Source organism: Heptranchias perlo, chromosome 1, assembly GCF_035084215.1.
Source record: "Heptranchias perlo isolate sHepPer1 chromosome 1, sHepPer1.hap1, whole genome shotgun sequence".
Classification (NCBI taxonomy): domain Eukaryota; kingdom Metazoa; phylum Chordata; class Chondrichthyes; order Hexanchiformes; family Hexanchidae; genus Heptranchias; species Heptranchias perlo.
This window is the reverse complement of record NC_090325.1, coordinates 30,911,055-30,938,543: the sequence shown is the minus strand read 5'-3', so window position 1 is coordinate 30,938,543 and position 27,489 is coordinate 30,911,055. Positions and strand designations below refer to the sequence as shown.

The window sequence follows — 27,489 nt, the reverse complement described above, 5'->3', positions numbered from 1 at the left end:
GAGATCAACTAACAGCAATACCGAAAGGTCAAATTTGGGATGTTTTGGTCTGTATGGCTTAATACCATTCCCTGTGGTGTATTTAACCACTACAGTATGAAGTAAGCTTATGTTTTTAAATAGCTGCTGTATTTTCTAAATCATCCCGAACATTTTTAAAAAACTGCTTAGTATTCAAACTTATAATAAGAAAAAGCTCAAGCATAAACATGTAGTACAAAGCAGAACCTAACTATACATGATATTAAAGATATGCCTGTCACTTACATGTTTGTCAGAATGACTATCACTATTACTGTTGCCTCTTTGCATAACTGCCCAAGCTTGGGAGTAAATTAATCTAGCCAGCAGCAGAGGACATCTAACAGTACAAAATACATCACATACAGTACAAAATCCATCAAATGCATTAAAGAAAATTCTTGGCTCAAGCTTTACAAAGTTAAGACCAGATCATCAAGATCTTCAAAGAGAAAGGGGAGGAAAACGGAGTTATCGCAACGAATTCACCCAAAAATAATGATCTCACCATGTGATCAGTCAGTCACATAAGACCTACTATAAAAACCTATAAAAATTCAGAACCTTTCATAATTGGGGTTCTACAGTACCTCCTTTGGGAATTTGTGATAGGCATTTGAGGCCTCTCTCTGGCTATCTACAGATTTTCTTCCTTGACTGGGGGTGGGGTGAGATGTATTTAGATTCTTCTGTAACTCTGATTTGGCCGAAAATCTACAGGGAATGTGTACACAACAATTGAGATTTTACCCACTCTCAAGCTGATCCAAACCCTGGGGTAGATTTCAGTGTAGGGAATACCAAAGCACTGACAAGGAAGGATGGGACAGAAATAGAAACCAGGGAAGGGCACCAGTTTTATTTGCGCCGGAGGGCAATGTAGAAGTGCTTAGAAGATTTAAACATTTTCTAGACCACTGAACATTAAAGCTGAAAGCTCAGTAGGGAGGATTTCAGTGGAATTTCCACAAGAACTAATATTGTTCTTTTGAGTGTATGTTCCAAGTGGAGAAAGTCTGACTTCAGGAATTGGTGCAAGTGATTCTGGTTGGAACTCCAGTGATAAATTTATAAAATAATCTAAGGCAGCAATTTTGAGGTCAGCAGAGCATAAAATCGGGTAGGGTGTAAAATGGACTTCCAACTCGAACCTTTCCTGTTCCTGCCTGACGGGTTAGGTTACAAGTACCCTAAACTTCTAACAACCAAGCACTGTATGGTCTTTAGTCCCACATATTTCAATCAAAAGAGAAGCAAAGAAAGAAGCATGGAAAGGCGATGAAAACTAGGATAATGATCAAAGATCAATGACGAAAGGCCTTCGACCTGAAATGTTAACACTGTTTCTTTCTCCACAGATGCTGCCTGACTTGCTGAGCTTCTGCAGCATTTTCTCTTTTTGTTATCAATTCCAGTTAATAGGTGCAGCACAACCCAAAGAAAGACAATGGAATGAGCTGTCACACATGATTTCTCATTGTATATTTTTCTATTTGTAATGCAATAACCATGCCACTGTAATCAGTTCAAATGCCATGCAAATTAACCACTAATTTGGGTTTATTTTTGGTGGATTACAGGGCAATAACACCATAGCTGTGTGAGTCTAATTGTATCATTATTTAATGATAAAACAGGACTGTTTCTTAGAACAATACGTTGTGGAATCAACCAGGGAACAGGCCATTTTAGATCTGGTAATGGATAATGGGACAGGATTAATTAATGACCTCGAAGTAAAGGATCCCTTAGAAAACAGTGCTCATAATTTGATAGAATTTCACATCCAGTTTGAGAGTGATGATCTTGGATCTGAAATGATTGTATTAAACCTAAATAAGGGCAATTACAATGGCATGATGAGAGAGTTGGCTAAAGTGGACTGGGAAAACAGATTAGAAGGTATGACAGTGGATAAGCAGTGGCAGACATTTGAAAAGATATTTTATGACTCTCAACAAAAATATAGCCTAGTAAGGAGGAAAGACTCCACGAGAAGGATGTACCGACCATGGCTAACTAAGGAAGTTAAGGAAGGCATCAAGTTAAAAGAAAAGACATACAACGTGGCAAAGATTAGTGGTAAGCCCGAAGATTAGGAAACCTTTAGAAACCAGCAAAGGAGGACTAAAAAAAAATAAAGAGGGAGAAAATAGATTATGAGAGTAAACTAGCAAGAAATATAAAAACTGACAGTGAGAGCTTTTACAAGTATATAAAAAGAAGTAAGTATAGGTCCCTTAGAGGATGAGGCTGGGGAAATAATAATGGAAAACAAGGAAATGGCAGAGGCATTGAACAGATATTTTGTGTCTGTCTTCACAATAGAAGATACTAAAAGCCAACCAATAATTGTAGATAATCAAGGGGCAAAGGGGAGGGAGGATCTAAAAACAATTGCTATCACTAGAGAAAAAGTACTGGGCAAACCAATGGGTCTGCAGGCTGACAAGTCCCCTGGACCTGATGGCTTACATCCGAGGGTCTTAAAAGAAGTGGCTACAGAGATAGTGGTTGTAATCTTCCAAAATTCACTAGATTCTGGAAAGGTCCCAGCGGATTGGAAAACCGCAAATGTAATGCCCCTATTCAAGAAAGGAGGGAGACAGAAAGCAGGTAACTTTAGGCCAATTAGCCTAACATCTGTCATTGGGAAAATGCTAGAATCCATTATTAAGGCAGTAGTGGAAGGTCATTCAGAGAGACTCGAAATAAAATCAAGGAGAGTCAACATGGTTTTTTGAAAGGGAAATCGTGTTTCACAAATTTATTAAAGTTCTTTGAGGAAGTAACGAACAGGGTGAATAAAGGAGAACCAGTAGATGAAGTGTATTTGGATTTCCAAAAGGCATTCAATCAGGTGCCACATAAAATGTTACTGCACACGGTAAGACTCATGGTGTTGGGGGTAATATATTAGCATGGATAGAGGATTGGCTAACTAACAGAAAACAGAGAGTCGGGATAAAGGACTCATTTTCAGGGTGGCAATCTGTAACCAATGGGGTGCCGCAGGGATCAGTGCTCGGGCCTCAACTATTTACAATATATATCAATGACTTGGATGAAGGAAGCGAGTGTACTGTGGCCAAATTTGCTGATGATACAAAGATATCCCTCTGTCTGCAGAGGGATATAGATGAGTTAAGCGAGTGGGCAAAAAATTGGCAGATGGAGTATAATGTGGGAAAATGTGAAGTCTTCCATTTTGGTAGGAAGAATAAAAAAGCAAAATATCATATAAATGGAGAAAGACTACAGAATGCTGCGGTACAGAGGGATTTGGGTGTCCTCATACATGAAACACAAAAAGTTAGCATACAGGTGGGGCAGGAAAATGGAATATTGGCCTTTATTTCAAGGGGAATGGAGTATAAAAGCAGGGAAGTCTTGCTACAACTGTACAGGATGCTGGTGAGACCACTCCTAGAGTACTGCATACAGTTTTGTTACCCTTATTTTAGGAAGGATAAACTTGCATTGGAGGCGGTTCAGAGAAGGTTCACTAGGTTGATTCCGGGTATGGAAGGGTTTTCTTATGAGGAAAGATTGAGCAGGTTGGGCCCATACTCACTGGAGTTTAGAAGAATGAGAGGAGATCTTATTGAAACATATAAGATTCTGAGGGCGCTTGACAGGGTAAATGTTGAGAGGATGTTTCCCCTCATAGGGAATCCAGAACCAGGGAGTATAGTCTCAGGATAAGGGGTCGCCCATTTAAGACGGAGATGAGGAGAAATTTCTTCTCTCAGAGGGTTGTGAACCTTTGGAATTCTTTGTCCCAAAGAGCGGTGGAGGCTGAGTCATTGAACATATTCAAGGCTGAGTTAGACAAATTTTTGATCAGCAAGGGAGTCAAAGGATATGGGGAAAAGGCGGGAAACTGGAGTTGAGGTAAAAATCAGATCAGCCACGATCTCATTGAATGGTGGAGCAGGCTCGAAGGGCCAAATGGCCTACTCCTGCTCCTATCTCTTATGTTCTTATGACCTTAAAACATCTCTAAACTACTCTGCTGACTATTTGAAGAGGTGAAGATGATGTTTGCGTCTTGATGGCGTCAGATTGGTTTGCTGCCTATAAAGGATGTCGTGGCACTACCAAACCGGCACTCAAAATTTTGGCTTGAAGGGTGGTTGGTCTCTGATTACTGTAACATCTGCCTATGTGCTGATGAAGCTCTGTAGTCTGTTATTTGATTTATCATTCATATTGGTGTTTCCACTTTATATCTTTTCTTCTCTCTTCTCACGCATCCCTGATTCCATGGTATGCCTTGGGCTGTTCAAAGGATATATAGGCTAATGGAACCTGGATGTGATTATAAGCAGTACATAGGCAGCAATCTAATTAGGATGTATTGTACAATAGGTGAATTAACAGACTGTAGCCAGAGATAACTAACAATAAGTAGATGTCTGCTGAATTTGAGCCTGGCGGTTGATGGGAGCACAGAAAGTCTGGCAAAGTATTGGGGTATGAATGGGCGGCCATGCCACAGCATGCTCCAGCAACCCGAAGTTCAGCAAGTTATGACTAACTATGGGTTTAACTGACTATGGGTTAGAAGGGTCAGTTACTTGGGAACGATTGCAAAGCTGTCAGATGACAAAAAATGTGGAAAGCTCAAGTGGTTAAAGCCATCATCTGAACTTAGAGATCAGATTCTAAAATAAAAACAGAAAATGCTGGAAAACACTCCACAGGTCAGACGGCATCTGTGGAGAGAGAAACAGAGTTAACGTTTCAGGTCAATGATCTTTCATCAGAACTTCATCAGATTCTAAATTTGAAACTGCTGCCTGGTATCTTGCTCATGAAGAATGAATTGCAGAAAAAAAATCACAATCAACTCAACCCGTGTTCACCTGCAAAAACAGTACACTAATGTTGATAGTGTAGCAGTAGAATAGCTATGCACAGTGATGCCAACAGACACATTGGCCTCGCTATAAAGCCCCCCCCAAACGCGATCTCTGGCCTCTTGCCGCTGGTTTACCTGCCCAGCAGCCGGCCAGCCTGTAAATTTGACCAGCTGTTGGGCAGGAAAAGCAAGAGAAAATTATAATGAGGTTCTGCCGTTAAATTTGGCAGGGCCTCTGCGTCCCCAGCCTTCCCCCACACTCCCGCACACCCTCCCTGCTTCCCCACAAATATCGGGGCCATTGTATCAACTCAATGCTCTTTAATAAAAACGTACAATTATACCAATATGCAAATCAGTGTAACATGCCGAAAAATAATATGGCAATATGACCTATCAAGGATGTAAATGTTTCTCTTTTGCTTGATCATACACATGAGAAAATGAAAAGCTATCCACATTTATGTCTTCTTTGATGAAGTTTAGCACATTATTGACATTGTTTAACAACAGTTGTATTTTCAATCATTCAATGTTAATGGAAAAACATGCCTACAGCATGTAGGAAAGTCCATCTTACAAGAAAAGTATGATTATATTTGGAGTACCAAATACCTAAATCTATAAATAAATCTAAGTGAATTCATCATTAGGTGTGTTAATGTCTTATAACTCTCTTAAATGTATACCATATTCTTTATATATTTAAACACCTGTTTCAATTTAATGATTGGGGGATTATTTTACTTTTAAGCTGGTTATCGCTGCTTTTGTGCCCCCGTCCCTGAAATGTGCTGATCATATAAGAGTTCAGGCTCTTGACATCATGGCTGCAGATTTATCAAACAAGAAAAATTCTACATCTAGCTTGATTTTATTTCGACATTTTAAAAAAACAATAGTTTTTAAAAAGTCAATTTTAAGAGGAGAATTTAATGTTCTTGTATTTACATTATGCAGAGACATCCACAGCTGGCAGCTGAGGAGGAGAGAACACAGAGTGGCTCACGTGTGGTAAGCTCTTCTGTATTATGATCTAAATCTAAAGACTGAGCTGGATCAGTTAAGGTCGTCACAGTTATAATAGTAAATTACTCGAGTTATCAGTTTATTGTGTCCACTGAACAGTAGTTAAATAATAAACAGGTATAGTCCTGTATATATTGGCTAAAAGATAATAATTTACCCAGGTCTTGTTCAACACTGAATAGAATAATGTGTAATTTCCTCCAACTAAATATTGGGAAGATCGAAGCCATTGTCCTTCGGACACTGCCACCAACTCCATTCCCTCGCCACCAACTCTGTCCCTCTCCCTGGCCACTGTGTGAGGCTGCACCAGACCGTTTGCAACCTTGGCAACCTATTTGACCCTGAGATGAGCTTCCGACCACATATCTGCTCCATCACCAAGACCACCTACTTCCACCTCCATAACATCGCCTGTCTTTGCCCCTGCCTCAGCTCAACTGCTGCTGAAACCCTCTTCCATGCCTTTGTTACCTCCAGACTTGACTATTCCAATGCTCTCCTGGCTGGCCTCTCATCTTCCACCCTTCACAAACTTGAGCTCATCCAAAACTCTGCTGCCCATATCCTAACTCGCACCAAGTCCCATTCACCCATTACCCCCCTACATTAGCTCCAGGAACACCTCGATTTTAAAATTCTCTTCCTGTTTTCAAATCCCTCCATGACCTCGCCCCTCCCTATCTCTGTAACCTCCTCTAACCCTTGGAGATCTCTGCACTCCTCCAATACATGCCTCTTGCACATCCCCGATTTTCATCGCTCCACCATTGGTGGCCGTGCCTTCCACTGACTAGGCCCTAAGCTCTGGAATTCCTTCCCTAAATCTCTCCACCTCTCTACCTCTCTTCTCCTTTAAGATGTTCCTTAAAACCTACCACTTTGACCAAGCACCTGTCCTAATATCCCCTTATGTGGCTCAGTTTGTTTGATAATGCTCCTGTCAAGCGCTTTGGGATGCTTTACTATGTTAAAGGCACTATATAAATGCATGTTGTTGTTGTTGTTGTTGTTGTAGTGGTAGTGGTAGTAGTAGTATGTCTTGTTGTCTACTTCTGCACGTGAATTTTGAAAACTGTGTATATACTGAAGTTCTTGTTCTCATGAACTCATGAGACGTCAGTTCAACATATTACTTCATTAGTCAAAAGTCCATGTGAACTCAATTAGACGCTATATTAATAGACAGTTACTAAGAGTCTATCAGACCTATTCTAATACAAACCGTAATTATTCAATTTGAGCAGTGACGAATGTACAGTTCTTTCACCTCTGTAGACCTGAATCCCAATTTAACTAGAAAAAGCCTGTTGTCCCATAGGCAATCTTTCTAGTAACATAGGAACATTAGGAACAGTGACGATCCGGATTCTTTCCCCTCAGTCTGGTTCAGTAAAAACTGAAGTCGAATACATTTTAAAGTTCATCACAACTTTAATAGCAGGGTTCTTAGTCTGCAGCATTGATTTGGACTCCTGATAGAGTCCCTCTATGCTGGCAGAGCAAGAACAAAAACATACAGAAATCCACACGTTTTTATACAAATCAATAGGGTTGGAACATACTTAATGAGGGTCAACACCAATCATAAGCCGGGCGTAGGTTGCCATGCGAGGTTACATTATTTCCGGCTAATCATAAATCATCCATGTGCTGATCATGCTGCTGTTAGACATCAAAGGGAATACTTCCTCACCTTCCAACTTGGAATGTTCTTCCCTGTCCCTTCTGTTCCTTATCTCCCAACCTGGAATGTCTTTCAACTTTGGCTAAGCTCGTTACCTATATTGATCTGCCATAAACATGGAGACATTCAGACCAGTCCTTTAATCACATCAAAGACTCTACATTGCTAAGACCATGCAAGCCTGCTGACTACACAAACATATGGCCCAGCAGGAGGCCAGGCCACCTGTACCAATCTCAGTTACTAACTAATTAACCCTTTCTAACCATTTTGCATTCTGCTTCTTTGCCACGTAGACATTTTAATATTTTACCGAAAACTGACCACATAGGGATTCTCAACAGGAGTAGGCCATTTAACCCCTCGAGCCTGCTCCACCATTTAATTAGATCATAGCTGATGTACACCTCAACTCCATTTACCCGCCTTTCCTCCATATCCCTTGATACCCATACCTAACAAGGGTTTCAATATTCACAGTTCAAAAAACTTGGAAGTTTCTTTTTCTTTTCAAAGCTAGTATCTCAGTGTTTCAGCCACAAAGAATTGCTGATAATTATATTATTATTAGTGGTTGGTAGAAACATTTACGTGCAGCATATCCGAGGATTTTTGATGGAATGACTCAAAACTTTTAAATTTGTAGAATCTTCAAGAGTTATGCTAAGATAATATTACAATTGTTTTTTCTTGGGTTGAACTTTACATTTTTAATATTGATAAACCTTGGTGAAACGCCAAGATCCTTAGTGCAGGGCAAACCAAGGTTCAAAGACAAACTGAGAAGATAAAGTAAATGAAGAAGCCATGGTTAGGTGCTTGGGTTGTAGGAAGAAGGAAGTAAGGAGTTCCACTGTTTTGAGATCCTGAGAAAGAATGAGTTAGAATGGAAGTCAGTGCAATGAGACTTAATTTCAACACAGTGAGGATGAAAAGAGGAGGAAGAGAACGTAAGACAGATCACTTTTATAGGATCATCGAAATTTCTGCATTGATGGAGGTCTTTCATTCCCTTGCACCTGTCCCAATGCTAGTTCCACATCAGAACTGTAAATAATTTCCTTACCCTTTCCCCGTCTCCTTTTAATATTTTCCTTTCCGTGTTTATCCAGTTCCCACTTCAATGCTGTAATTGCCTCAGCTTCAATAGCTAATTACAGCAAATAATTCTATAATTCTAATAAATTCCTTCTAACCTCCCTGGTATCCTTTTAGTGCTAATACCAAGTTTATACCCCTTTATTGTTGTTTCACCAACCAGTGAAAACAATCTTTTACTACAGTTTCAAACTCATTCAAAACTATGAACCATCACACTTGGGAGGAAGAAGACTGGCTAATTCTCAGTGAATGAGTTGGTTTAAAGGATTGATTGTTAGGTTTTAGAGATTGTGTGTGCTAATCAATGGTAGCACATTTCCTTAGCGAACACTTGTGGCAACAGATCACATTTTCCACCTTGAAAATGAAACCTAACTGCTTCTTTTCACCTTGGCCATGCAACCTCTGACAATGAAAGAACAACTCCAAACATCCGTGGTGATCAGACCAGGAATGTGGAATTCCACATATCTCTGTGTGCAGAAAACTTGCTGCTATATGCAACCAACCCTGCGACCTCACTCCCCAGTATCAAACATCAAAGAATTTGACTCTTGAGAATGTAAACTAAACTAATCCAAAACACAACATGTATCATTTATTTTCTGCAAAAATATATCAAGTCCAAGATGCTTCACAATTATGAGTGTTGAAATTGGATGCTGAACCAGGAAGGAAGAGATTAGGAGGGGTGATTGAAAGCTCGGTCTAAGAGATGGGTTTTAAGGAGATTTTTAAAGATGCCAAAGAGAAGTGCAAAGGCAGAGTGTTCCAAAGAGTATGCCCAATCTGAAGTTCTGTCACCACTGATGGGGTGAAGAAAGGAAGAGATGTACAGAAGGCCAGAGTCACGAGCAGTCTATGTCTCAACTGAATGTACCTCCTGAATATTCTTCCTCTTTTCAATCGATTTGGCACAATCAAAATTCCTGGGCATTCTTGCCATAAATGGATTTACATAGCGATAGCATTGATAGGATAGGCCAACTGTTTCACAGGAGCCACAGTATGACCTTTCAGCAACTGGTCAACTTTCACATGGCATTAAATTACATTTTACTGCTTCTACTTTTAGATTCCAGTTATGGTCGTTAAACTCCAGTGTAAACTGACCATCTTAGTGCTAAGTTTCATAAGCTTAAAAATTCCATGCAACTGCCCTCTGCATGATATGTAAGTCGGTCTCAACAGAAAACCCATAAACAGCCAGGGAAGTAAATCTGGGCTGTTGACTTGCAAAAGATGTCTGGGGACATTTAAATACTGATGTTCATGATCTACAATTCCAGCGGAAGCCGAGAGCTGACCTAAAATCATGCACTGATTGTGCCACACTGCACACAGGAGGTAACATTAGTTTATTGTAGTTGTCAATGGCATTCCTTTTCTTATGAAAACTTTTTGGAGTAATTGACTTATTGTAAATCCAAAAAATATAATTGTAGCTACAATATATCTTTCATCACTAATAGAACCACGTAATGCTGGAAATACACAGAGATGAGCTCTTAGCCCTCAGTCTGAAGGGTACACACCGAAACACCATAACCTGTCTTTTCTCTTCTGTGTATTTCCAGTATTTTCTGTTTTTATTTCAGAATTCTAGCATTTGTATTTTTAGCATTTTATTTGAAATTTTATCACTAGTCCACTTTAGGTCCCAATATCAATTTTGCAACATTTAGGACAGCTGCTACCCAACCCTATTAATTCTATGATTCTATTTTGGACAGTTACATGGGTAAGATGGGTATAGAGGGATATGGGCCAAGTGCAGGCAATTGGGACTAGCTTAGTGGTATAAACTGGGCGACATGGACATGTTGGGCCGAAGGGCCTGTTTCCATGTTGTAACTTCTATGATTCTATGATTCTATGATTCTAATATCCACACCCCATACTGCAGGAAGTATTAGTATCCACTTAATTCCCTGACACAGCCCTGTAAAGGGGTCTTTTAAAGAGCAGTTATGTTGTATTGTTTAAAATTACTTCATGTCTCAGTTATTTTATTTTTGGGCAATACCACTTTTAAGTCTAGCATTTGGGCACAAGCAAAGATTAGGCTCACTGCTGACTCATCACATTTATCCAATGAGTAACTAAGCCAAAAAATCTAGGACTGTCCAAAGTTTGGTGTCTGTCTGTGCTGAGCTAACTAATTTCAGCAGTGGTGGAGGTAAGGGTTCTCCAATTGGTCTTGACACCCATGAATTAAGGAAAATAAAACTGGCCATGAAGTGACCTCTGCTAGAAATGCATGTGTGAGGAGGTCAGAATTGAGCTTCGTGGTGGTGCATCCATCGTTGAAGCACCTGTTAGCTGCACTCATCTTCATCCGAAGAGGAAAACAAGATGAAAGATGAAATCCTGATGGACCCACTGTGTATTTCCAGTATTTTCAGGCAAAGTGCTAGACTGTGATGGGTGCCTATGGAGCCCATATGCAGGAGAGGAGGGGGTGGAGAAAATTGTTGAGGGGGATTGGGGGGTGAGATTGAATGTACAGTAATTGAATAGTTGAACTTACTCTTTAGAAGAGTCAAGCTTCCAAGATCTTGCGCTGTCCACGTCAAATGTTGAAGTTACCTATTAATGGAAGGTAAAGGAATTTTTTAGGTTTAATTCAAGTCGCTCGGTAATATATCCAAATTATTACAATACAGTGTTATATTAGGGCACGGTTTAGTTCTCCAGTATTGGAGTACATCAAAGTTTATCGAGTCATATGGAAGTTTGTGACTCATCGACTAGTATAAATATGGAGCACTTTTGTGTTTTTAATTAATTTCATGATACCTCAAGCTGGATTCCTTACAATTTTAAAAAAAGAAAATTTTGTGTTTCTGCCTTGTACTAGACTTTTAGAATTGGTTCATTGCTGGAACTTGTTTTGAAATTCTAATGGGAATGCTGGCCTGATTTCTGTTTTGCGTTCTTTTAAAGAGGGTTAAATTTTGTGCTTCGCACACAGCTCTAAATTTAGATAGGATTGCAAAGTGTGCATATTTATTTTTTTAAAACTGCACTGTATAGAGGTGATGAATATCAAGCACTGATAAAGTGAAGAGCATAGAGTACTGTATGGTACCAGTATGTTGCGATGTAAAACTCCCTCTTCTGTTGTTCCAACCTCTGCAGAACACCCCTACATGACCAGTGAATAGTATCCTTTGTCGTCTAAATGAGAACAATAGCCAAATTGGTGCCAATTAGTCACACATTTTAGGACAGCTTCATGCTGTTGGTTTTGTGCTGACTTGCAGAGACTGCCCAGACCATCAATTTCATTAACACTTTCACAAACCTGCACTACATAAGCAATTTGAGTATATAGCTTTAAGATGTACTATTAAAAAATCAGTACTTTGCGTTTATCTATTTCAATTCAGACTGTAAAAGAAAGTTGCCAAACTAGATGTATTAAGATGCAACAGTAAAATCGGTGGATTGTTTCCAACATTGGAGCCCATTTTGGTGAAGCTTTGATGTTTGGTTTATGATATGGTGTAACTTGATGTGCACTTTTCTATGACTAATTCAAAGTGTATCCAGGTAATGTGGATTGTCATAACCTTTTGGATAGCTGTTATCTACAGTGGATATTAATGAAGGTATTGAACAAATTTGATGTTCACTGTGTCTGAAAATTGGACCGCTTTTGGTCAATCAACAACAAACAGGAATTATTTTGAGAGGACTAAGTGAAGAATGATGCTGGCACTAGATGAATTGATGAAATGCTAATGAATGTTCACATTTAATGGAGGCAGCTGGTAATTTGTAACATAGACATTTTGGGCTTAGAACCTGATACGGCACTGCCTATAAGGAACATAAGAAAGTACAGGACCAGAAAAGACTTTCAGTCCATCTGGCTGGTCCCAAAAAACTATCTTTGTTGTCCATTCGTTCACATTTTTCCCTAAATCTTTTGACACGGTCAGGGAATTTTAACTCCCTCTTCTCGGCAGAAACCAGGCAGAACGGGGGTTAAAATCAAATTGGTGGACTTACCGCTCTTTTCCCACCTTGCAGACGTTTTAATAAAACTGTTTTCTTGAGTTGTTGAGGTGCCTACCTGACCCAGGCAGGAGCCTCATGAATAAATGTAAATTGGGGTCCCGCAAAACCTTCCCTCCCCCACGACTTAACTGATTGGCGGCCTCTGGGCTGCCCCATCTTTGCCAACCCATAGTTGACGAGCTGCCTCTGAACATCCATTTCGAGACGAATGTTAATAAGGCTAGACCATTAAAATGGATTGGACATCTCACTACAGCTCCCAGGTAGGCGGCCTGCACATCCAATTGGCTTTCTGCCCAGGAGTTCAAATTCCCCTTTATCGGTCTCCATTGCCTTCTTGCATAGTACATTTCATGCTTTCACCATCCTCTGTGTAAAGTAGTTAAATCTTTCCTCTTCTAAGTATGAATTTGTGGCTCTTGGTTTTAGAGGTTGTGGTAATCTTAAACATATCGGTGTTCAATTTATCTATTTTCTTAAGGATCTTGAATACTTGAATCAGCTAGGTATCAGTTTGGCGAGCCATTGCTTCAGTGCCTGGATATCCTTGCTATGATACGGTAACCAGAATTGTGCACATAACTCCATTTCTGGCCATACCAGTACCTTGTACAGACTGATTGGTGCGATATCTCTCTGGTTATACTTCCTAAGATCCAGTTAGCTTACCTCACTGCAATATTGATTTTAGTGAGTTGTCCACCAATATGCCCAGATCTCCTATGTTGTCGTGTAGCTCAGAGCCATTCGCCTGGATTGTCCTTGGCGTGCCTCCTGCTCTACTGCAATAACTTCACTGGTGAAGTTATTGTGGTGGAGTGGCAGCAACTCTGAGGAAATTCTGGGTCATTTAGTTTATATTTCCACTGTTTATTTCCCTTTCAACTTCCCTTCCTGGCACCCATGCTAGCAGTCATTGTAAATGGTTCCATCTCCTCCCATACAGTCTCCCTCCCTTTCAAAACCACTGTCATCATCCCGTCCTCAAAACACCCTTTGGTGCTATAGTTGTCTAGCTATACTTCCTCAGGTCCGGTTAGTTTCTCTCACTGCAATATTGATTTTAGTGAGTTGTCCACCAATATGGCTACTGCTTCTGCCACAGCACTGAAACGGCCCTAACCAAAATCACGACCGACATCCTCTTTGACTGCGATGTATTATCCCACCTTGACCTATCTGCAACCTTTGACACCGTTAACCACACCATCCTCCTTCAACACCTCTCATTCGTTGTCAAACTGAGTGGGACTGCCCTCGCTTAATTCCACTCTTATCCAATCCTAACCAGAGTATGTCTTCAGTAATGGCTTCTCTTCCTGCTCCTGCTCCTGACACCCAGCTCTATCCACGTGTTGTCAGGCTGCTTATTCGTATCCAGTCTTGCAGATCTGCAATTTCCCCCAGTTAACCATTGGGAAGACTGAAAGTATGGTGTTTGGCCCCTGCCACTAACGCTATACCCCTGCCACTAGCGCTATACCCTTGCCACTAGCGCTATACCCCTGCCACTAGCGCTATACCCCTGCCACTAGCGCTATACCCCTGCCATTGCCTTCCTGCCCATTGTCTCAGGCTGATCCAGACTGTTTGCAACCTCACCATTATATTAGACTGAGCTAAGTCTTTCTATCCTTTCTATCATGAAGACCACCAACTTGTGCTTCCATCTGCTGCTGAAACCCTTATCCATCCATGCCTTAGACACCTCCAGATTTGACTGTTCCAATGCTTTTTTGACCTCCCATTGTCCATTCTCCATAAACTTGATCTTGTCTAAAATTCTGTTGCCCGTATCTTAACCTGCACCAAGTCAGACTCATCTATCACCAGACAGTGCTGACGAGCACTACATTGCCTCTAATTTAAAATTCTCATCCATGTGTTTAAATCCCTTCATGGCCTTGACCCTCTCTATGACGTAGTAGTTTTGACCATTCAACATCAAAGAAATTACGTGCTTGTCCAGTAATCAAATTCTTGTGAGAATATATTCAAGACATTTTAAATAGTCGGAGGATTTGTAGATTTGAGCTGTGATAGTGACAAATTGAGATGTTTTAACTGCAAGCTGCCTGATTTTGGTTAAAAGTTATTTTTACATGACTTCAATTAAAGGTTCTCTAATTGTTATCTGTCAAAGGATAACCCATACTGTAGGCTGCTGTATGAAAGAAGCTGCATATTGGGGAAACAATTGGATATGATCCTCCTTAATCAGCTGGGTGCAACTCAACAACCCACAAGCACCAAAGTTGTACCTCTCATGATTTTTGGCTTCCATTTGGATAAATACTGTATCCGATGGACTCCCCTTATGTGAAATAAATACATATACTACTTTTTAGCCCTTAGGCTAGGTTAATAAATAGTAACCATCGAATCATAGAAAGTTACAGCACAGAAGGAGGCCATTTGGCCCATCGTGTCTGTGCCAGCCGAAAAAGAGCTATCCATCTTAATCCCAATTTCCAGCACTTGGCCCGTAGCCCTGTAGGTTACAGAACTTCAAGTGCACACCAAGTACTTTTTAAATGAGTCGAGGGTTTCTGCCTCTACCACCCTCTCAGGCAGTGAGTTTCAGACCCCCACCATTCTCTGAGTGAAAAATTTTCTCCTCAGCTCCCGTCTATTCCTTCTACCAATTACTTTAAATCTATGTAAACAATTTTACAACACCAAGTTATAGTCCAACAAATTTATTTTAAATTCCACAAGCTTTCGGAGGCTTCCTCCTTCGTCAGGTGAACGGTGTGGAAATCATTTAAATCTATGCCCAGCGGTCACTGACCCCCCTGCTAAGGGAAATAGGCCCTCTCTATTCACTCTATCTGGGCCCCTCATAATTTTATACACCTCAATTAAATCACCCCTCAGCCTCCTCTGTTCCAAAGAGAACAACCCCAGCCAATCCAATCTTTCCTCATAGCTAAAATTCTCCAGTCCTGGCAACATCTTCGTAAATCTCCTCTGTACCCTCTCTAGTGCAATCACATCTTTCCTGTAATGTGGTGACCAGAACAGTACGCAGTATTCAAGCTGTGGCCGAATTAGCATGTTATGCAGTTCTAGCATAACCTCCCTGCTCTTATATTCTATGCCTCAGCTATTTAAGGAAAGTATCCCGTATGCCTTTTTAACCACCTTATCTACCTGTCCTGCTACCTTCAGGGATCTGTGGACATGCACTCCAAGGTCCCTCTGTTCCTCTACATCTCTCGGTACCCTCCCATTTATTGTGTATTCCCTTGCCTTATTTGCCCTCCCCAAATGCATTACCTCACACTTCTCTGGATTGAATTCCATTTGCCACTTTTCTGCCCACCTGACCAGTCCATTGATATCTTCCTGCAGTCTACAGCTTTCTTCCTCACTATCAACCACATGGCCAATTTTTGTATTATCTTCAAACTTCTTAATCATGCCCCTTACATTTAGGTCTAAATCATTTATATATGCCACAAAAAGTGAGGGACCTCGTACTGAACCCTGTGGAACCCCACTGGAAACAGCTTTCCAGTCACAAAAACACCCGTCAACCATTACCCTTTGCTTCCTGCCACTGAGCCAATTTTGGATCCAACTTGCCACTATCCCTTGGATCTCATGGGCTTTTACTTTTCTGACCAGTCTGCCACGTGGGACCTTGTCAAAAGCCTTGCTAAAATCCATGTAGACTACATCAAACGCGCTACCCTCATCGGCCCTCCTTGTTACCTCCTCAAAAAATTCAATCAAGTTAGTCAGACATGACCTTCCCTTAACAAAATCCATGCTGACTGTCCTTGATTAATCTGTGCCTTTCTAAATGACGATTTATGCTGTCCCACAGAATTATTTCCAATAATTTGCCCACCACCAAGGTAAGACTGACTGGCCTGTAATTACTCGGTCTATCCTTTTCACCCTTTTTTACAATGGTACAACATTAGCAGTCCTCCAATTCTCCGGCACCAGGCCTGTAGCCAAAGAAGATTTTAAAATGACGGTCAGAGCCTCCACTATTTCCACCCTTGCTTCTCTTAACAGCCTGGGATACGTTTCATCCGGCCCTGGTGATTTATCTACTTTCATTGATGCTAATCGTCTTAATACTTCATCTCGCTTATTTATCCCATCCAATATTTCACACTCCTCCTCCTTAACTACAACTTCTGCATCGTTCCCCTCTTTTGTGAAGACAGAAGCAAAGTATTCATTAAGAACCATACCAACATCTTCCACCTCCACACATAGGTTACATTTTTGGTCTCTGATAGGCCCTACTCTTTCCTTAGTTATCCTCTTGCTCTTTATGTATTTGTAAAACATCTTTGGGTTTTGTTTGATTTTACTTGTCAGTATTTTTTCATACCCTCTGTTTGCTTTCCTAATTTCCTTTTTAATTTCACCCTGCTCTTTCTATACTTCTCTAGGCTTTTTGCAGTATTGAGCTTTCGGTGTCTGACATAAGCTTCCCTTTTTTGCCGTATCTTACCCTGTATGCTCCTTGACATCCAGGGGACTCTTGATTTGGCAGTCCCATCCTTCTGCTTTGTGGGAATATATTTGATCTGAATCCTCACGATGTCCCCCTTGAATGCCTCCCACTGTTCTGACACTGATTTACCTTCAAGTAGCTGTTTCCAGTTCACTTTTGCTAAATCATTTCTCAGCTTACTAAAGTTTGTCTTTCCCCAATTAAGAACTTCTACTCCTGTTCCATCTTTGTCCTTTTCCATAACTATGGTAAATCTAACTGAATTCTGATCACTACCACCAAAATGCTCTCCCACTGATACTCCTTCACCTGCCCAGCTTCATTTCCTAAAACTAAGTCCAGAACTGCCCCCTCTCTTGTTAGGCTTGCTACGTACTGGCTAAAAAAGTTTTCCTGATGCATTTTAAGAATTCTGTGCCCCCTATACCTTTTACACTGATTCTATCCCAGTTAATATTAGGATACTTGAAATCCCCTACTATTACTGCCCTATTGTTTTTGCACTTCTCAGAAATTTGCCCACATATTTGCTGTTCTATTTCCCTCTGACTGCTTGGATGTCTATAGTACACTCCCAGTAGTGTGACTACCCTTTTTTGTTCTTTAGCTCAACCCATATGCCCTCATTTGATGATCCTTCTAACATATCATCCCTCCTCACACCTGTAATTGTTTCCTTTGCCAATATTGCCACCCCCCCTCCTTTTTTTATCTCCCTCTCTTTCTCGTCTGAAAACACTTTGAACAGGAATGTTGAGCTGCCATTCCTGCCCCCCTTTAAGCCATGTTTCAGTAATAGCTAAGATATCATAATTCCACATGTCTATCTGTGCCCTCAGCTCATCTACCTTATTCACTGGACTCCTTGCATTGAAGTATATACCATTCAGCACTGCCAAACTCCTTTATTGTCTATTTTCTAACCTTTGTTTCCTCTGCCTTCGAAACTCACTTACTAATTTCCTGCCTTCCATTTCCAGCTCTGCTTCTCTCCCTTCTGAATCTACGCTCAGGTTCCAATCCCCCTGCCAAGCTAGTTTAAACCCTCCCCAACAGCACTAGCAAAACACCCTATGAGGATATTGGTCCGAACCCTGTTGAGATGCAACCCATCTGACTTGTACAGGTCCCGCCTTCCTCTAAACTGATCCCAATGCCCCAGGAATCTCAAGCCCTCCCTCCTGCACCATCTCTCCAGCCACGCATTCACCTACTTTATCCTCCTATTTCTACACTCACTGGCGCGTGGCACCGGGAGTAATCCAGAGATTACTACCTTTGAGGTCCTGCTTATTAATCTTTTTCCTAGCTCCCTAGAATCTGCCTGCAGGACCTCATCCCTTTTTCTGCCTATGTCATTGGTACCGATATGGACCGCGACTCTGGCTGAGCACCCTCCCCACTCAGAATGTTCTGCAGCCGCTCAGTGACATCCTTGACCCTGGCACCAGGGAGGCAACATACCATCCTGTAATCACGTCTGCGGTTGCAGAATTGCCTGTCTGTTCCCCTAACTATTGAATCCTCTATCACAATTGCTCTCCTGACCTTCCTCCTCCGCCGCCCCCCCCCCCACCCCGTACAGCTGAGCCACTCATGGTGTTGTGGACTTGGCTCTGGCTGCACTCCCCAGAGGAACCCTCTCCCTCACCCGTATTCAGAACACTGGTTAGAGAGTGAGATGCACTCAGGGGACTCCTGCACTACCTGCCTGGTCCTCCTTATCTGTCTGGTGGTCATCCATTCCCTCTCTGCCTGCACATTCCTATGATGCGGGGTGACCACCTCCAAAAACCACGTTATCCATGTAGCTATCTGCCTCACGGATGCATTGCAGTGATGCCAGCTGCTGCTCAAGCTCCAAAACCTGGAGCTCGAGCTCCTCCAGCTGACGACACTTCCCGCACATGTGGCCATCCAGGACACGAGAAGCGTCCTGGAGTTCCAAATGGTACAGGATGTGCAGTCGACGGGACTGAGGTGCCCTGTCACGATTCTATTTATTAGATTACTACTAAGCCTACGAGAAACAAAAAAAAACACTCACTAATTACTTACCATAGAATCATAGAAAGGTTACAGCATGGAAGGAGGCCGTTCGGCCCATCGAGTCCATGCCGGCTCTTTGCAAGAGCAATCCAGCTGGTCCCACTCCCCTGCCCTATCCCCACAGCCCTGCAATTTTTTTCCTTTCAAGTACTTATCCAGTTCCCCTTTGAGGGCCATGATTGAATCTGCCTCCACCACCGCCTCGGGCAGTGCATTCCAGATCCTAACCATTCGCTGTGTAAAAAAGTTTTTCCTCATGTCACATTTGGTTCTTTTGCCAATCATCTTAAATCTATGTCCTCTGGTTCTTGACCCTTCTGCCAATGGGAACAGTTTCTCTCTATCTACTCTGACTAGATCCTTCTTGATTTTGAATACCTCTATCAAATCTCCTCGCAACCTTCTCTGTTCCAAGGAGAACAACCCCAGCTTCTCCAGGCTATCCACGTAACTAATGTCCCTCGTCCCTGGAATCATTCTAGTAAATCTCTTCTGCACCCTCTCTAAGGCCTTTACGTCTTTCCTAAAGTGCGGTGCCCACAAATGCCCATCAATGCCTCCTTCCAAGTTGGGCTGACAATGTGCTGGTCGAGAAAGTTATAATGAACACATTACAAAAATTCCCCCCCCTCTTTGCCCCTTATATTACTACTGTCCCCGTCTATATTAGGATAGTTGAAGCCCCCTGTTATCACTACTCTGGCTTTTGCACATCTCTGTAGTTTTCCTGCAAATTTGCTCCTCTATATCCTTCCCATTAGTTGGTGGCCTATAGAATACACCCAATAGTTTAATGGCACCTCTATTGTTTCTTAACTCTAACCAAATAGATTCTGTCCTTGACCCCTCCAGGACATCCTCTCTCTCCAGCACTGCAATATTCTCCTTAATCAATACAGCCACCACCCCCTTCCTTTCTTTCCTTCCCTATCTTTCCTGGACATCTTGTATCCAGGAATATTTAGTACCCAATCCTGCACTTTTTTGAGCCAGGTCTCTGTTATTGCCATGACATCATATTCCCATGTGGCTATTTGCGCCTGCAGCTCACCAACCTTGTTTACCATGCTTCGTGCATTTACACACATGCAGTGTGAACCAAATCTAGACTTTCTTGTAGTCTCTCTTAGTCTGATCCCACCTAATACCGTATTATATCTTATTCTAGTGCTATCCTTCTCTCCCAATCCTTCATGCACCCTGTTTCTCGTTTCCAATGCTACATCTTGGTGCCCATCCCCCTGCCAAATTAGTTTAAACCCTCCCCCACAGCATGAGCATACCTCCCCACGAGGGCATTGGTCCCAGTTCCATTGAGATGCAACTCATTTGGCCTGTACAGGTCCCACCTCCCCCAGAACTGGTCCCAATGCCTCAGGAATCTAAAGCTCTCCCTCCTGCACCATCTCTCCAGCCACGCATTCATCTGCTCTATCCTCCTATTTCGATACTCCTTAACGCGTGGCACCGGGAGTAATCTGGAGATTACTACCTTTGAGGTCCTGCTTGTTACTCTCTTTCCTAACTCCCTAAAATCTGCCTGTAGTACCTTATCCTTCTTTCTACCTATATCGTTGGTACTGATATAGACCATGACCTCTGGCTGTTCACCCTCCCCCTCCAGAATGTTCTGCAGCCGCTGAGTGAGATCCTTGAACCTGGCACCAGGGAGGCAACATACCTTCCTAGAATCATGTCTGCGGCCGCAGAAACGCCTGTCTGTTCCCCAACTATAGAATCCCCTATCACTATCGCACTCCTTCCCCCCCCCCCCGTACAGCTGAGTCACCCATGGTGCTGTGGTCTTGGCTCTGGCTGCACTCCCCAGAGGAAACCTTTCCCTCACCAGTATTCAGAACTGAATTCTGGTTGTAGAGTGAGATGTACTATGGGACTCCTGCACTACCTGCCTGGTCCTCTTTGTCTGTCCTGTCCAATCAGCTCCTTCCCTTGTGCTGATGCCACTTTTTCTTTTACCTGCTTGCTTAGTCCTCCTTTTATCCCCGCTCGCTCGCTCTCCGCTCATAAAACCAAAGTACCACTGCCTGTACTGACATACCAGATGAAAATATTCCACAAAGGAATTGACAATAATATTGATCTAGGGAAAATGATTCACTCTGGTGAAGGTTTCAAGTGTCAACAGACACAAGTGAAGATATTAGGAGTAAGGGTGGAATTTGGATGGAACATTTTCACCCAAAGTCAATAATAGACTTGTGAAATAAGCAATTGGAGACATCATTGAAGCAAACAGTAGAGATGAATTCAAGAGATGATTTGTTGCCTTTCTGAAGAGAGAAAGGATTCGGATTTAGCAACAAAATGGGTATGTGGGTTGATCTATTAAACAAAGAAAGGCATTTGTGGAGGGGGAAGTAAATGAACATTTTGGCCCCATGGTCATTTACTTCCCCCCACCCCCCCCCAAAAAAAATCTTCTATTCTACAACATAATAGAGCCTCTCTAAAGCAGCAATATTTAGTTCTTTGGCAGTTGTCATGCCTACAAGTACAACACAACAACTTGCATTTATATAGCATCTTTAAAGTAGTAAAACATCCCAAGGTGCTTCTCAGGAGCGTTATTTGACACGGGGCACTTGATAGTTGATGCAGTTTTGCAATCAGGCAGTTCGTTTTAACAATCTGGCTTTTCTGCCAATCCTCTTCTTTTGAACAGTCATAGAATCATAAAATCATAGAATATTACAGCACAGAAGTAGGCCATTCTGCCCGTCGTGCCTGTGCCGGCTCTTTGAAAGTGCTGTCCAATTGAGTCCCACATCCCAGCTTTTTCCCCATACCCCTGCTAATTAGTTTTCTTCATATCCAAGTACATATCCAATTACCTTTTAAAAGTTCCTATGGAATCTGCTTCCGCTACCCTTTCAGGTAGTGTGTTCGAGATCTTAACAACTCTCGGTGTGAAAAAAATTCTCCTAATTTCCCCTCTAGTTCTTTTGCCAATTATTTTAAATCTATGACCTCTGGTTACCGATCCACTTGCCAGAGGACACAATTTCTCCCTACTTGCTCTATCAAAACCCCTCATAATTTTGAATACCTCCATTAGGTCTCCCTTAACCTTCTCTGCTCGAAGGAGAATAATCCTAGCTTCTCCAATCTCTCCACATAACTGAAGTCCCTCATCCTTGGCATCATCCTAGTAAACCTCCTCTGTACCCTCTCCAAGGCCTTGACATCCTTCCTAAAGTGTGATGCCCAGAATTGTATGCAATACTCCAGCTGAGGCCTAACCAGTGATTTGTAAAGGTTTAGCATGATTTCCTTGTTTTTATATTCAATGTCTCTATTTAAAAAGCTAAGTATCCCATATGCTTTCTTAACCGCCGTATCAATTTGCCCTGCCACCTTCAAAGATTTGTTAAAATGCACCCCCAGGTTACTATGCTCTTGCACCCCTCAAAATAGTTTACATTATACTGCCTTTTTATGTTGTTCCTCCCAAAGTGCATCAGTTCACACTTATCCACATTAAATTGCATCTTCCGTGTGTCTGCCCATTTCACCAGTCTGTCTACGTCATCCTGTAGTCTGCTACTATCCTCCTCACTATTTACTTGTATCATGAGCAAACTTCGAATTTGTGCTCCCTATATCCAAGTCCTGGTCGTTTATGTATAACAAGAAAAGCAATGGTCCTAATACCGATCCCTGGGGAACCTCACTGCATACTTCTCTCCAGTCAGAAAAACATCTATTCACCACTACTCTCTACCTCCTGTCTCTTAGCCAATTACATACCCAAGTTACCACCGTCCCTTTAAACCCATTTGCTTCTATTTTCCAAATGAGCCTGTTGTGTGGTACTTTATCAAATGCCTTTTGAAAGTCCACTATCTTCATCAACCCTCTCTGTTATTTCATCAAAGAACTCAATCAGGTTAGTCAGATACAATTTGCCTTTAACAAATCCATGCGGGCTGTCCCTCATTAACCCATGCTTCTCCAAGTGAGAATTCATTTTAAACTTGACAATTGCCTCTAGTAGTTTTCCCACCTCTGATGTTAGACTGACTGCCCTGTAGTTACCAAGTTTATCCTTCTCCCCTTTTTTGAATAGAGGTGTAACATTTGCTATCTTCCAGTCCTCTGGTACCACTCCCATATCCAAGGAAGAATGATTGAAAGATTGTGGTCAGAGCATCTGTTGACTCCACCCTTGCTTCCATCAGCAACCTAGGATGCATCCCATCTGGACTGGATGACTTGTTAACATTGAGTGATGCCAACCTATTTAGCACCTCCTTTCTATCTATTTTTATCCAATATTTCTACTTCCTCCTCTTCTACTGCAACATGAACTCCATCCTCTTCTTTTGGGGTGAATTTGGCAACTGGCACAGCAAAACTCCAAAACTGCTCTCCCAAATATTGGATGAGCAATTTGTTTGATCCTGTGAATCCTTCAAAGCTAGTTTCACTTTGAAGATCATGATTTTCACCAATATCTCCAGATATGTTACTCCAGGGACCATAGAAAAGGTCAGTTGCCAACTGACACCACTGGAGTTGTTTTTAATCTTTACTTTCCTCAGAACAAAAAGATCAATGTTCTTTATTTCTGAGTGTGCCAAGCTCTGGTTACATAAAAGAATAGGGAGGAGGGGGTCTTGTATTTACAGCTTATGCTTTAATTAATGTTTCTGTGAGTAATAGATTTAAGAAAGCTATTAATGAAGTAGCATACATTGTACCAAGTTCTGTTAAGTGATTTATGTACCTTCTGCTCATTCATACTGATAGTTCAGGGTTGGTGCTGTGCTTTCAGTAAAGCATAGTGCTGAGTGTTTTAAATCCTGGCTACAGGTGTAGTGCCGGAGGATTGGAGGACTGCTAACATTGTACCGTTGTTTAAAAAGGGAGAAAGAGATAGACCGAGTAATTATAGGCCAGTCAGTCTAACCTCGGTGGTGGGCAAATTATTGGAATCAATTCTGAGGGACAGCATAAGTCGTCATTTAGAAAGGCAATGGTTAATCAAGAACAGTCAACATGGATTTGTTAAGGGAAGGTAGTATCTGACTAACTTGATAGAATTTTTTGAGGAGGTAACAAGGAGGGTCGATGAGGATAACATGTTTGATGTAGTGTTCATGGATTTTAGCAAGGCTTTTGACAAGGTCCCACATGGCAGACTGGTCAAAAAAGTAAAAGCCCATGGAATCCATGGCTAGTTGGATCCAGAATTAGCTCAGTGGCAGGAAGCAAAGGGTAATGGTTGACGGGTGTTTTTGTGACTGGAAGGCTGTTTCCAGTGGGGTCCCGCAAGGCTCAGTACTAGGTCCCTTGCTTTTTGTGGTAGATATTAATGATTTGGACTTGAATGTGGGGGGCTTGATCAAGAAGATACAAAAATTGGCCATGTGGTTGATAGTGAGGAGGAAAGCTGTAGACTGCAGGAAGATATCAATGGACTGGTCATGTGGGCAGAAAAATGGCAAATGGGATTCAATCCAGAGAAGTGTGAGGTAATGCATTTGGGGAGGGTAAACAAGGCAAGGGAGTACACAATAAATGGGAGGATACCGAGAGGTGTAGAGGAACAAAGGGTCCTTGGAGTGCATGTCCACAGATCCCTGAAGGTAGCAGGACAGGTAGATAAGGTGGTTAAAAAGGCATAAGGGATACTTTCCTTTATTAGCCGAGGCATAGAATATAAGAGCAGGGAGGCTATGCTACAACTGCATAAAACATTGGTTAAGCCACAGCTTGAGTATTGTGTACCGTTCTGGTCACCTCATTACAGGAAAGATGTGATTGTACTAGACGGAGTACAGAAGAGATTTACGTGGATGTTGCCAGGGCTGGAGAATTTTAGCCATGAGAAAAGATTGGATAGGCTGGGGTTGTTTTCTTTGGAACAAAGGAGGCTGAGGGGAGATTTAATTGAGGTGCATAAAATTATGACGGGACTAGATAGAGTGGATAGGGAGGACCTATTTTCCTTAGCAGAGGAGTCAGTGACCAGGGGACATCGATTCAAAGTAATTGGTAGAAGGATTAGAGGGGAGCTGAGGAGAAATGTTTTCACCCAGAGGGTAGTGGGGGTCTGGAACTCACTGTCTGAAAAAGTGTAGTGGCAGAAACCCTCAACTCATTTAAAAAGTACTTGGATGTGCACTTGAAGTGCTGTAACCTACAGGGCTACGGACCAAATGCTGTAAAGTGGGATTAAGCTGGATAGCTCTTTTTCGGCCGGCACGGACACGATGGGCCTAGTAGCCTCCTTCTGTGCCGTAACTTTCTATGATTCTATGATTTGTACTGCGTCCACTTTAAAAATAAACAGTAATTATTGATTTTGTCCGAACAAAATTAGTTTGTGTCTTGAGAAAGCATTTGAGCAATACAGCATTAGGATGACAAAGTGATGATTACTGCTGATTTGAGTTGATGAATTAAGAGTATTCAAGTATACTGGATTAAGTGAGATTTTCCCTACAGTGTATTTGGAGCTATAACAAGCACAAGAGTGACTCAGTGCTCTCCGTTATAACTTGTGAGCTTTCTCTTGTGCAGCTCTGGACATAGTCCAAGGGCACTGGAGCCAATTGAAACTCACAAACTGCTGCCCCAGTTGATAACAGCTGACTCAGAACAAGGTGGGGATCAGACCTGATCGAGCCTTTTCTCTTTTTTTGCTTGTAGTTTAAATACATCCTCGCTGTATTACATAAATTCAGGACTGCTTTCTTAGCTCCTTTCTAATAATATGTAATCTCTCATATTTAACAATACATATCTTCTTCAGAGCCCATTTCTGTTTTTAGCCTGTGTCAAATCTCATCCATACACTACCCCAACAATTGAAAGTTAAAGGATGTGGTCCGAAACTGGTTTATATTTCAACACAGTATTTGTCTTATAATGTGTTTATTAAATAAATTGTAGCAAACTGTGCTCAGTGTTTGTGGAGAATATTGATGACTTCTGTTTTCTATGCTCCATTTTGTTTCTCGGAAAGCTAATTGTAACCCTGAGTTGTGATAGTTCAGATAAATAATTCAGGGAGCCCTCCTGAGTGTAAAGTGCATGAGATTCATATAAGTTTTCTGATCAAATCTTGGGAAGTTCCTACCGTGGATGATGTAAGGCTGTAGTTAGCTTAGATATCTTCAGTTGACTTGTTGTAATGTGTGGAAACTGCAACCAAGAGTGATACCGAATTGGGATTGCCAACATTCACGAATCTCAAATGGTATTCCGACCCCATATCCACGTAAGGGTCTCAAAGTGTTGAAGGGGAGTCAAGCAGGTTTTTAAAACTTCTTGCGTGAATTGCAAGCATTACAAAATAGAAAATTGTGTAACTTGCGAGTGAATCCAAATTGTTGGCAATGCTGCTGAATTCACAATTAGGCAACAAAGTAAATGGCCTTTATTGTCCTGCGGGACAGGGTTTCTCTTTTCAGTACATCCTGCGTTAGATCCACAATGTTATGATATCACTTTGAAACGGCAAGATTTAAAAAAAACTAAATTGGAAAATAAGCTGCTTCAGCTAAGTACTTTCCACCTACTACTCTTCATGTTTCAGAGCAATGTTAGGTGAAGGTAACCAAGAGAGTTTGTATTAAATTGTTTAAAGGGTAGGTGTCCACAGTAAGAATTTGACCGCAGAGAGTTGCATTGGACAGCTTCCGAGATAAATTTGGTATCTGGAGAAGTTGTTTAAAATAAGTAAGTAATTATATTTTGGAAAGCCTTGATTAAATGCATCCAAGATGTGGATGGTTAAATGCAATAGCCATCCCTTTTTAAAGACATCTTGGATTTTAGCCTTTTATTCTATGGCCTACTATATAACTACTCCACCCTCCTCTAGGAATGATTTTTTTTTTGCATCCCCAGTTGTTAACCTTATTAAAGATTCCAGCCACAGAAATGTTGAGCTTTTTTACGCTTTTTTGTCTCGTCAGCCTTTTCATTTATGCACAAAATGCCTGAACCAAATACCATTTAGAAAAAGTATTGTTTAAGTTTACAGCAATTGCTATCCTCCCACAAAAAGATGACATTATCATTATGTACTGAAAAAGTCATTTAACCTAAAGGTTACATAAGGGAGATATGATATTCTAGAGTTTTGTGTGATTACCTTGTGATGATCAGGAAGCATTTATACAAAAACTACCCAAGGAGATGACATTGCGTGGGGGAAGTCCATGATAGAGTAGGTTGTACACAATCTGTAGAAGAATCAGT

General features: G+C 41.5%; 1 protein-coding gene across 2 annotated transcripts in view; it reads left to right on the top strand.

Moving 5' to 3' along the window:
* Nucleotides 1-27,489, top strand: part of LOC137321093 (zinc finger and BTB domain-containing protein 7C) — a 176,518-nt gene that overhangs the window by 32,928 nt on the left and 116,101 nt on the right. For both annotated transcript variants that reach the window (XM_067983288.1, XM_067983306.1), the window contains exon 2: nt 5,846-5,899. The gene's annotated coding sequence lies outside the window, so the exon portion shown is untranslated. The remainder of the gene's footprint in view (nt 1-5,845; nt 5,900-27,489) is intronic.